Raw genomic sequence first — 13,686 nt, forward strand, 5'->3', positions numbered from 1 at the left:
TCCCCCGTGATCTTGGACGATGAAGATAAAGGAACGGCTTGTCACCTATCTAGAACCTTGCGGTCACTTCGTCCTACGTCTGCCCTACCTGCTGCAACTTTAGACCTGCAGTTCTTCCACCTAACCCCGTGATCTTGGACCATGAAGATAAAAGAACGGCTTGTCACCTATCTAGAACCTTTAGGTCACTTCGCCCTTCGTCTGCCCTGCCTGCTGCAACCTTAGACCTGCAGTTCTTCCAGCTACTCCCGTGATCTTGGACCATGAAGATAAAAGAACGGCTTGTCACCTATCTAGAACCTTTCGGTCACTTCGCCCTTCGTCTGCCCTGCCTGCTGCAACCTTAGACCTGCAGTTCTTCCAGCTACTCCCGTGATCTTGGACCATGAAGATAAAAGAACGGCTTGTCACCTATCTAGAACCTTTCGGTCACTTCGCCCTTCGTCTGCCCTGCCTGCTGCAACCTTAGACCTGCAGTTCTTCCAGCTACTCCCGTGATCTTAGACCATGAAGATAAAAGAACGGCTTGTCACCTATCTAGAACCTTTCGGTCACTTCGCCCTTCGTCTGCCCTGCCTGCTGCAACCTTAGACCTGCAGTTCTTCCACCTACCCCCGTGATCTTGGACGATGAAGATAAAAGAATCTTTCTAATATGTTTCATTTCTCTTAGTTCGTATAATATTGTATATAAAATCTCTTTACGTTCTTATAATTTACTATATATCTCGTTTATTCTAGGTATCTAATTTCAATATATTATTCCATATATATAAATTTTATCACTGCGGCTTCGGAGGTAGAGTACTGTATTGTAAATCACGTAATAAGGTTTATCTTTGACTTGTTTCTTTTTGTATTTTATATTGAGAGATGTGTACTTATTTTGAACATTTCACCCAATATGTCTTAGTTTCTATGACGTAGATTTAAAAATTCTTCTTAATACAGTAATACCCCGCTTTACGCGAGGGATACGTTCCAAAAAAATCGCGTTCGCGTATAACGAGGTTTATGATTAAACATAGTAAAAAATTATTACAAAAAAATACAAATCATTTTAATCAATCACTTTAATTCTAGGAACACTTTATGCAATACATACTCTTTGTTTTTTACGGAAAAATACATCTATTGTCTTTTGGGTAACTGTTTGTTTACGTTCTTGTAAAAAACGGTCATAACACCCAACACTGTTTTTAATTGTTTGACAAATGGTCAAGACACCATAGAGAAGTTGATGACTCATTATATTTATACGCACTCTTTCGCGTAATTAGAGGCATTTGAGCGCGATATTTACAATTCGCGTTATAGTGAAACCGCGTATAACGGGGTCGAGGAAAGCGGGGTATTACTGTACTAACAAGGTCTACGAACAGCGTAGAGGGCTACGGATTTCTCTACGAGATTGAAGTAGCAGGAAGTTTCGTAGACGAATGAAAGTAAGCGGTAGTCCAAAGTAGTTTAGTAAGCTATAGTAGGACTCTTAAAGGAGCTTTTAAAGTTTTTTTACCTTTCATTCCTCTCTATTATATTTGAGGTAGAGTTGGTACACATTCTTGTAAACAAGTTTATCATATTTATAATTTTTTTTCCACATTCTTCCTTCCTTCTTGTACATTTTTTGTACCAAAAAGATAAAGATATAATTCGTCTATTCAACATTGGACATTTTAACAGAATTATTAATAGTAAATTATTATCTATTTATTTTTTTTGTTGTAGAGAAGAAACAGGAAGATAACAACAATACATCTATTAATAAATATTTACAAAGATTTATACATATATACAGATATAGCCTAAATGAAATCAATATAAGCGACACCACTGCCAGGGATTCTTGTCATTTAAATATTCGTTTATTGAATAATTAAGCTTTTTCCGTCAATTTAATTTTAACATGTGATTCTGTATATTACAAATCTATTAGAAACTTTTTGCAGTTGAAACTTTGATACAGACAATTTTTCACTGTGCTTTATAAATCACTTTTTTTAATTCATTTTTTTTTATCACAAAAGCTCCTTTTCCTCACTTACTTACTTCTTCCTCGCTTTGTCTTCCTTCCCAGATCACAGTTTTTATATTATCACAGTTAATTACACATTTGTTAAACTTATTTAAATTTTAAATATCTCTATTTCATTTTAATATTTACATTCACATTTTTAACTTATATTACCTTATCCAGTTTATTTAAGTTACAAATTAAATTGCCTTTAGATGCATCTTATATTACTTCGTATTTCTTCAGTCTTAGTTGACTTTATTCTATTTTTATTTACTTTATCCTTGTCCTGAGACATTATTGTTTATAGCAAACTTGACCAATTATCACAGGTTTTCGTGGCCCATAAGGAAAGCGGTACTACCGTCTTTTTTTCGAATTACCAATAAGATAACATAAGGTAATATTTATTTGCAATATAATACTATGTAACAATGGTATGCAAATTGCAGTATAACATATATATTACATACATTGCATAAAAATTTTAGAAAGGCTTAGGTGGAAGACTCTTTCAAGTGTAATTAGTTGTAGATAATTAAAATATTATAGGAGTTAACATAAACTTTGTTTTTAAAATGTAGACTAAATAAGAATAACTGGATAACAGTGTAGATGAAAATGTTTGAATAGAAAATCCTTTTCCACCCGCTATATTTCAAATGTCCTGCTGTTTAATTATAATTTGTTTCCTTCAATGGTACATGGTTTTATTAATCTATTTTATACAATATTTAATAGAATCAGGCGTTGCCTTGCGGAAGTCCATCCTAAGTAAAAAAAGGACCAATATTTAGCCACTTCCGCACATGCAGTGGTAGTCGTGCAACAAAGTGCACCGCCCGACAGCCCGCTGATAAATGCGTATGCGACAAACAATTCGAATTACACAACTGCCACCGTTAATTCACTCAACACGTGTTTCACCCTTCCACGGGGCATCTTCAGGAGTTATATTACACCGATTAGTGCCAAACACAGAGTAAAATCTATTTTATTTATTAAGCTTTTAAAATACAATTGGTAACCAAAAATGACCTAATGGACAATGTTATATAATGTCTTGTACAAAAATCTTTTACCATTATGTCGTATATAATATCAACTTTGCATACAACATATTAAAAAACCTATGTCGACATAGGTTTTTATATAAAAAAATAATACATAAACTCAGTTCAAATATAACTCGTTCCGTCGACTGAATGTGGAACATTAAAAGTGTTTTGCTCGGTGCTACAAACAAAAACAAACTTCTGGCCCGTGGTCAGACGTGTTTACTGTCGGATACGTAAGTTGCGTCTGTGTGTGTAAATAAATAGCGGGAAAAATAATAAATAAATGCTATTTACCCACTGGATTTAATCTAGCGAGATAATTATTAATATATTTATTATAGTATATTATTTAATAATTAAATTGAATACTAACTTTCTGTTGTTATTGGTCATGACCCAGAGGGCTTTGACAGGTTCATCGTAACTTAGAAACTTAAATATGTGTGTATAGTTTGGTATGGTAGAGTGGACCACTAAGCAATCTTTCCAAGGATATTCATCCTTCCTCAGGATCCTGCATGGAGACAAGAGGCCGCCTCCGAAACGATTCGGAGAATTTAATACGTAATAAAGTCGGTGTATATCAAAATAGACCGATGATATAATTAAAGTCGCTGAAAGTTGCTAGATTCTGGTAGAGTAAAACCGGTCATCGATGGAAGCCTTGTGCCTTGCAGTGGCCATCATGATATGATATGATGAAGATAATTTACCATAAAGCAATACTTCCTATCTCTATCTTCCTATTCCTAATTTACAATACTTACTTTTTTTAATTCAAATAAAAATATACGTCGTGGATTGGCCCCCGACTAAACGTACCACGTGTGTGTGTTGCTAAATTTGGACAACGAAAAGACAGACATCACTTTTTCTTTGCCTTCACTCCATTATTCTGTAACATTAATTAGTTACAGAATAATCGAGAATAATTACTGATTAGTGCCAAACAGAGTGGGCACTAATCGGTGTAACGTTACTCCTGATCTTCAGTATTTTAAATTATACTATTTTCCTTAATATCGTCTTTTTAGGCCATAGACGCCCACTGCAAGGCCTTGGTCTCACTAAAAGATATTTAATAGAATCAGGCGTTACCTTGCGGAAGTACATCTTAAGTAAGAAAAGGACCAATATTTATATACCAGAGTCTCTGTGTTTGGCACTAATCGGTGTAACATAACTCCTGAAGATGCCCTGTGGACAGGTGAAACACGTTTTGAGTGATTTAGCGGTGGTAGTTGTGTAATTCGCATTGTTTGCCGCATGCGCATTTATCAGTGGGCTGGCGAGCGGTGCACTTTGTTGCATGACTACCACTGCATGTGCGGAAGTGGCTAGGATGGACTTCCACAAAATAACGCCTGAACATTAGTTAAAAAAATCATACTTTGATCACCGATTTATTGTTCGTTATTAATAAAATTGCAACGGATTATATGAAAAGCTCCAATCAAAACCCATCGCAAATAAACCGGATAAAAAATTTGCAAGAAAACCCTTTTTCACTTCAATTCAACCGTTGAACGTAATCCGATTGGTGCAGCGACCGCCCCGGCTGCAGCGTGTCGTTCATTTCATTATCCGACACCGGATATAACTGGATCGATCCGGATATTACTCGATTAAGGCACGTGCTAATGCTGTTAGGTGCAATGGTTTAACACCTACGTCTAATTTCCTTAGTGAATTTTGCGTATAGATGCGTATTAGATGTTTTTATTTATTATTGTATTATATTTATAATATGTATTAAACCTTTTTTATTATAAATATATATGTTATATACGTATGTATGTATGTCTATGTATGTTTATGTTCATTTGTTTGTGAATATGTATTTTTTTTGTACACGTGAACTACCCTTTATGAATTCTATTATCTTTTCCTTACTATGGTTGTCTGTAAGAGATTGCCTTGTGTGATAAGATCGCCCATTGTACTTTTTTGTATATTATGTATCTTATCGTGTACAATAAAGAATATTAAATAAATATATATACAACTGTATGGATTTTTTTGTGTTAATTGTTATAAATATCATTAAAATAGTAGTAAAATCAATTTATTAGGTTTATTATTAAGATAAAAATATCTTTATTCAAGAACACATTTACATGCGCATACGCATCTTCGATTATTTTAACAATAACCAGTAGTAAGCCACCGCCGGGAAGAGCAGGCCAGAAACTCAACTGTTGCTCTTTTAAATGAAATCTAATAATTTTTCATGCACACATTATAATTATGTAAATGAGTCAACAAACCAAGTTGCACACATTTCGATGAAATAAAACCTCTTGACTACTATAATATTATATGTGTAATAATTCATTTATTTATTTACTCTTTACACCAATACCTCACTTTGCGTCGTGGTTACGTTCCAAAAAAACACGACGCAAATTGAAACGCCGCAAAGTGAATTAAGATTTTTTATAGCAAACCATGTATAGATCGAAGATAGGTTCCAGGGTCACAAAAATACTACTTTTTAAAAATAAAATTGAACAAAGTAAACATTTAGAAAAACAGAAATAATATATTGGAGTAATAGCCAGTAAATATATTGGAGTAATATTTACTTTTTTTGTAACCAGAAACAACACGTAAAAATTTATATAAATTTATTATTCTCTTTTAAAAAAGCGCAACACACTACATTACAGCACACTACGTAATTGAAACTGAACTCTAAAGTTAGCAAAACAAAGTGAAAATGAAACTGTATTAAAATTGCGTTGATTTTTAGTTAGAAAGGGAATCCCCGAGTTTTGATGGCATGGCGGAATTAGAAACAAAAGTGTTGCCACCTTTTAGAAAAAAAAGAAAATTAGAAATAAAAAGACTCGAACCCAAAACAACGCAACCTCGAAAATCTAACGACGCACAGTGAAAATTAGTACTAATTAAGCAGCGATGCAACTTCGAACAAAACGCAAAACGAAACGACGCAAAGCGAGGTATTGATATATATATATATATATATGTCACCAAAAATCTAAAATAACCTAAAGGAGATGTAACAAAACAACATAGATAATAAATAAAAAGAAATAAAAAAATTATATAGAGATACTCGATGCGGTCTTATCGCTCGAGCCGATCTCTACCAGACAACGTTAGGATGGAGATGAGAGACATGAAGGAGAGGGCAGTTGAGGGTGTACATACAAAAACAAACATTAAAACGTACTATATATTTCAGAGCATAATAGACATGCATATAAACATACGTGCAAATATAATACATACATTGTATTACACACACATACATAGATAGATGCAATCATGCTTAGATAAATATATATACACCTATCCCCCGATTTACACGGTAGGTAGATACGTTCCTGAGAAAAACGTGTAAATCGAAAATTAAAAATGTTCAATTTAAAACCGTGTAAATCGAAAAACTCGCAGAAAAGGCATGATTTTGCTATTTAACAGTTGTGATTTTTTTCAATAATTTTAGGTGTACACAGAAATAAAAATAAAATGAATTGACAAGTTAAAATATTTGATATATTACGGAAAAACTGTTTTTTTTTAATTTAATTACAATATACATTAAACAGAAGAACAAAAAAGAAATTACTCTCATTCTTTTTTTCGGAATCGAAGGTTCGAATTCACTTTCATCACTCGAAGTTATTTGTGCCGATTCGATGTTGGAAGCAGAAATATTTACAATATGAGAGATCGTAATAAAATAGGTTATGAAAACAAAAACGAAACGCGAAAACGTGTAAAACAAGAACCGTGTAAATCGGGGGATAGGTGTACTAGTTATAACATAAATATGAGTAAACAGCAAATGACACATAATATACTATTTTAGAGGCCAAGGAAATGCTCTTTTACCATCCATTGATGATATACTTTTAATTTTACATTTTAAACTAGAAAACGGGAGGTCCAAGATGTTTTGGAACTTTATTATATATGCGTAATATTTTTTAAAAAGAATAAATCCGATTTAGAAGACTTCAGCACAGTTATTGTGAACCAATACACCGTATTTCTTAACGTAAGTCTGAAATTTTACAACAGGAATATATTTTGTGAACGTCTCTACATTTTCTTGGTGTAATATTTTACATAAATGTTATTTGTTTTGGATGCGGCAATAAATAGTTTTTCTTATTTTTGAGTTGCACTTTTAAAACCGAACACATATTAATGACTTTTTTATAGTTTTATTTAATAAATACAATAAAAAAAAATCCATTGAGTTTGCTTTGGACTCTGTACATTTATTTTAAGTCAGAGGATGTCATGGGGGAGATCATGTTAATTTTATTTTACTCCTAGCATTCTGGCAAAATGGATTAATGTTCTGTAGTTTCTTACATCAACGTCATATATGTCAACGGAAAAAAACTACATATATTTATAGAACAACTCCAGTTGAAACATGTATACAGTTAGGCAGTTATATTGTTGTTTGTTGTGCATTTTTTAAAACTAAAATAAACTGGGCCGACCGGTATCTAATAAAGCGGAAGCGAGTTTGCGTCGCGTACAATGTTCGCAATATGCGGATGCGACGCCATTTTGATATTGCATACAGACATTCAAAATGGCGGTGATTATATATCACACATAATTTATTTTTTTATAAGTAAATATAATTATTTGAATGGAATACTTTTGTTTTTATACAGGATGATTGGTTAGTTGTAAAATCTGTATAGGTCACTCATTTAGTTGTATATTTCACAGCTAAAACCTTAGCAAATATCGACCGGCTTTATTTTCTATGGACCCCATTTTTTAGGACCTCTCATTCCGCCTATACGTGGGTAGAGACTATGCTTAATATTTTTTCTTATTTATTTTTACTTTACTTTCTACTTTCATAATTCTTAAACTCTTCTATTATTTTTCTGTTATCATTCTTAGCATTCCTTCCAAACATCTCCTTCCATTCCCAAAGTATCGGTTTGTTTCTTCTTTTCTTTTCTTACCATTTCAATACAAGTCCTGTTTCTGTTGATTGTGTATTGAATTATCCTTCTACAGTACCTTCCCCAAGGAGACAGTACCACTTACCGTGTATGCTTCCTTAGCTTTGTATCGCAGACCGACCGAAGTCATCCAAACACTGGACAGTCGATCACCAGGTGCACTACGGTTTGGTCCATTGCAGGGTCACAGATACACGATAGACTCTCTCTAAGTTTAAGCCTGTGAAGTTACTTAGCGAATACGTCATACCTCGTGAGAAATAGAACCTTTTTTAAGTCTCTCTTACTCTCATATTTTGGGATGAACAGGATCTTTTTATCTAATGGATGGACTCGGTGTTTGGCGATCAGCGTAACAATATTCCTGAGGATGCCCCGTGGAGGGGTGAAACCCGCGTTGAGTGATTTAACGGTGGTATTTGTGTAATTCGCATTGTTTGCCGCATACGCATTTATCAGCGGGCTGGCCGGCGGTGCACTTTATTGCACGACTACTGCTACATCGCGGAAGTAGCTATATATTAGTCCTTTTCTTACCTAGGATCTCTTTATTTACTCTACCATATCTATACATCACAATATCCTCCGCTATATTTGTCTATTTTCCATCACAGTTTTTCTCGTACATTTATCATTCGATATCTCTTTCTAAACACCAACTCTGTCTCTCCACTATTTCCTCATTATTACAGTTACAGCTTTATCTTATTCTAATTTCTTTTGATATTATTATCATATAAATATATTATTGATCGAATCATAAATGGTCAGATCCGCCCGCAAAAGAACAAAGATCACGAACATAGCTCCAACTGCTTGTCTGAAGTGGCAGTGGGCGTGGCCGAAAGGCTTTCGAGTGACTACCACGAGCCGGTAGACACGGTGAGGGCAGGTTCCCCTCTAGGTGGACTGACAACATAGCTAAGGTAGCGATCTTTATAAGAGGCCTATTCCTTGCAGTGGGCGTCCATCGGCTAAAAGAGAAGAAAAAAGAAATATCTAATATGTAAACTTCTCGTGTCAAGGCATGCGTGATTGAAGTCCTCTGAAACGGTTTGACCGATTTTCGTGAATCTCATCGTGCATAAACCAGGGCGGAGAATCGGACAACGTCTATTTTTCATCCCCCTAAATGCAAAGGGTGGTCCATCCCTATTTTTTTTATTTTTAGACAATTTTTTTTGTTTTTATTTTTTATGATACAACATACAAAAATACATACAACCTTAAATTTTCACACCTCTACGATCAACCCTTATTTTTTATAAGTTAATGAAAAACTTTTATTTCTTTTTTTTGCAAAACAACGTTTGCGGTATCAGCTATTATCATATAAATATATTTATCACATTTTTATCTTGTAATAACTTTTGATATGTATTACATTGTTTTATACTTTTAAATTATTTAGACTAGATACCCTATAGATATATAGACTCTTACCCGACCGTAGTTCTCTTTCTCTGTTTGGATTTCAAAGTTCTTTCCTAGTCTTTCGAATGCGGGTTAAGATCGATTGGAAGCGGTCTCCTGCGACCGAAGATCTTCGCTAGTTGATCCACTTTATCTGTGGTGTCTCCAAAACCTCCAACAGCCATCTTTTCTCCGCGCTATGTGTTAAATGCTTTCTTAAAGTCATAATAAATATAATATAATGAAAATCATGAAATTGTAGTATTACAACAATATCATTGTAATAATATAATATTAATCTGAGGTGTATTTATAATTCATCAAATTTTAAATTTGTGCAATTTTGTGCAAAACCGATCTCTAAAATATACTTTATTTTGAGACATCCTATATAAGCGAACGAATGACATATACACATTCTGAAACTATACACATAAATAAAATTGGATTGTCTGTTTTTAACATTAAAATAATCGCTTTTTACAACATAGATATGAATATATATACGGCAGATACTAGAATTATATATTTTTAATTTATGCCTGTCTGTGTGTTTCTTAAGGTTTATCTCTGAAACGGCTGGACCGATTTTGACGGGACTTATACTGGCAAGTAGCGGATGTAATAAGGAGTAACATAGAATAGTTTATTTTAGAAAAATATTAAATGAAAAAGGCAATATTTTTTTCTAAAATTCTATCTATATATTTTATATCCTAGTAATAAACAGACATGAAGTGAGCACCTGGTTGTAAATAATACAAAGCAATTACATTTTACTGCTACGTGTCGTGGATACAAAATGTTTCGTGCCGGCCCATCTGTGCGGCGCCATCTTGAAACATGAGACATGTTTAATGATAATTATACGGTACAGATTTGCGTCGTAAATTATATATATAAACCTCGCATTGGTTCGTACTGATAACTCTCCTAAATCACGATAAATTGGTTCCTCGTAATAGGAAAACGCATTGCAATAAAGGAACCGGAAAGTAATGTCGCTTTCTTAAGTTAAATTCACACGACTACACTTTTAACAAGTTTTTATTTCTTATCAATATTTTCACCTTCATTATCAACAACCCCTTTGCCGTCTAGTATACAAAATCAATGCCGGAGCGGTAACAAATCAATCGGTTTTTTTTTTAAATATTTACACAGAAACGACATTACTTTCCGGTCTAATAGATAGATAGACAGATGTTTACTTCACATATAACATATAAACTAATAATATATAAAATATATCTGCTAGTTTAAATATATAGGCGAAGTGTTTGACATCTGTCTCATCTACAATGCTTTATGCTTGCCTAGAAAAATTCACTCTTGTATTGAATACTCCTAAATATTTAATGTAATCAGGCGTTACCTTGTGGAAGTCCAGCCTGAGTAAGAAAAGGACCAATACTTAGCCACTTCCGCACATGCAGTGGCAGTCGTGCAACAAAGTGCACCGCCCGCCAGCCCGCCTATAAATGCGTATTCGGCAAACAATGCGAATCACACAACCGCCACCGTTAAATCACTCAACACGTGTTTCACCCCTCCACGGGGCATCTTCAGGAGTTATGTTACATCGATCAGTGCCAAACACAGAGTCCTTCCATTTGATAAAACGATCCTGTTCATCCCAAAGTAAGAGTGAGTAAGAGGGACTAAAAAAAAGGTACTGTTATATAGAATACTCCTAAGTTATAATTGTCTGGAAACAACGACGCCGGTAGGTTGTTTTACTCTTTGCCTGTTCTTATAAAAGTATTAGAAAAACGCTTAGTGCGAGTGGAAGGTATTTCATCAGCTTCGATGATGTCTCAATTCTCTACTACCAGATACGACTGTTCGTTAGCTAATTCCGTGTAATATATTTTTAAAAATATACTTAAACATGTTGGACTGACTCTTGAATGTACATGCTACATCTGTTTCTTAAAGATAAAGATAAAATACGTTTTTTTACAATGGAACTTTTAACCCTAAATAGCCTAGAGTTTCAATTTTGATACCTAGATCTTTTAAATCGAATGTTCACATTACTATTAGTTTTTTTATAAGTTGGCTGTACGTATTTTACTGTTGTATAATTTTCTTTCCAACGAAATTTAAAAAAAAATCTATTTTTCCTTTCATCTAGACCCTCAAGCAAACACAGTAATATAAAAAAAAACACTTTCGTAAATTAGGTTATTAAGGGTTAACAGAACTCTTATTGATCAAACTTATTATCTATTTATTTATTTAAATTATTTTATTTTTGATTCTCTACTCTGCTCCGCAAGGTTGTAGAGAAGAAGCAGGAAGAAACTCCACAACAACACGACTTTTAATTGTATAACAATACAGATTATTATACATATTCACTTTATCAGATATAGCCTAAATGAAATCAAAACAATCAGACGACATCACTGCCAAGGATTCTTGTCATTTAAATATGTATTTATTGAATAATAATTTTTTTTCCAGAAGTCTAATAAATTTTTTGCGGAATTTTATTAAAAAATCTTGTTCCGTTAATTACAAATGAATTAAAGAATTTTTGCAGACGAAACTTATCATAAACAACAGAATCCCACATCTATAAAATTTTGAAACACCACTGGTTCTAAAATTGATTGTTTTTTTTATAATATTTAAATTAGTCATTACAACGATTGTAACCATTATAAGTATTAATTAATTTACTTAATAAAAATAATTATGATGTTGAAATACGTAACAAAATTCGAATTATAATTTCTTTATTCATTAAATTATTTACGTAACACATATCCGCAAAGATTCGGTTTTGATTGATCAATTTTCAATAGTGCGATATTTTTTTCAAGATGGCGTCGCTAGCAGGCCGGTCAAGGCCGTTCGTTTCCCGCTTGTGCCCAAAACCGGTTACGTAAGCTGAAATAAAAATTGCCATCAAGACAAACGACCTACAAAATTTACTTATTTAATTCAGCGTTCTCCGTATAAAAATAGAATATATTTTTCTTTATTACATATTGTAGTAACGGTTTTATTTGAATTTCGAAATTATGAATTGAACGTTCTAGAACAGAGTTCCCCAAACTTTTTTGTCTTGTAGACCCATTGCCACGTTTTTCCGTGTTGGGTAGACCCCTACTTACCTTATATTGATTTATTGTAAATTTCTAACTGTAGTGAAGTTTAGTGTCAAAAACTTAAAGTAAAAACACATGTTAATTTATACATTTATTAGGTTTTTACAAGTTCAAAATGTATTGCGACCACAAAGCGAATACCAACATCCTACAACTTACACAATTTTATAAGTATATATATCACAAATTTTTTACTTCATAGATACTTTTATAAATAATGTAAATGTTTTGATATTATAAGATAGTATGATGCAAGTAAATAGGTACTATCAGTGTATGTGTTGAGATCCACTATTGTGGACCCCCATTTTCATGTCTTGGACCCCAAATATTTTTTCGCTGGCGTAGACTCCTTGCAAGTTGTCATAGACCCCTAGGGGTCGACATAGACCACTTTGGGAATCACTGTTCTAGAACATGGATACGGAATGTTTTTAAAAATAATCTTATATCTGATATTACTTTTGGATTTTAGCCAACCTTTAATTTTATCCATACGACCACAGCCAGGCATAAACCTCCCCATAAATTTAAATAGGATCAGTTGAAAGCGGCCATCATTGGGCAAATTCCAACGTCAAACAAATTCGTCTATTCCACATTTGGGTGGACATTTCAAGGGCTAATGAGGGTGGCGGTTATCTTTGTTCGTCGAACAACAGACACCATCGTGCTGTATAACAGTGTCCATCATGCTGTAGCAATATCACGCCACACACGTGCTTGTATTGCACGGACGTGACTCAAGATGCGATCGCAAGGTTCATAGATGTGAATACGACAACCGCCGCACAGACACTGGCGCACAACCTGAGGATGCCAATATGGAGTAGTGATGAGGAAGTGGTCGCACGAATAATTTTAAAAAACTGAACATTGTTAGAGCGCCTTCAAAATAGATCAAGAGACAGTATATACTGTGGCGAAGTTTTTTTTTCCGAAAATATTAAATGTAAATGTAAAAACAAAGAAACTAACGCTAATGTCTGTGGAATAAATATTCTAATTATAAATAAATACATTTAAAAAACTTTTAAGTTAAACGGTTTTTTGATACCCATATTGCGGTGGTTGTGGAAAAATATGTACCTAGTCCGCCATATTGGAACGGCGTCC

Source organism: Battus philenor, unplaced genomic scaffold, assembly GCF_028537555.1.
Source record: "Battus philenor isolate CCGP_79_NKW_IND1 unplaced genomic scaffold, ilBatPhil1.0.hap1 SCAF_24, whole genome shotgun sequence".
Classification (NCBI taxonomy): domain Eukaryota; kingdom Metazoa; phylum Arthropoda; class Insecta; order Lepidoptera; family Papilionidae; genus Battus; species Battus philenor.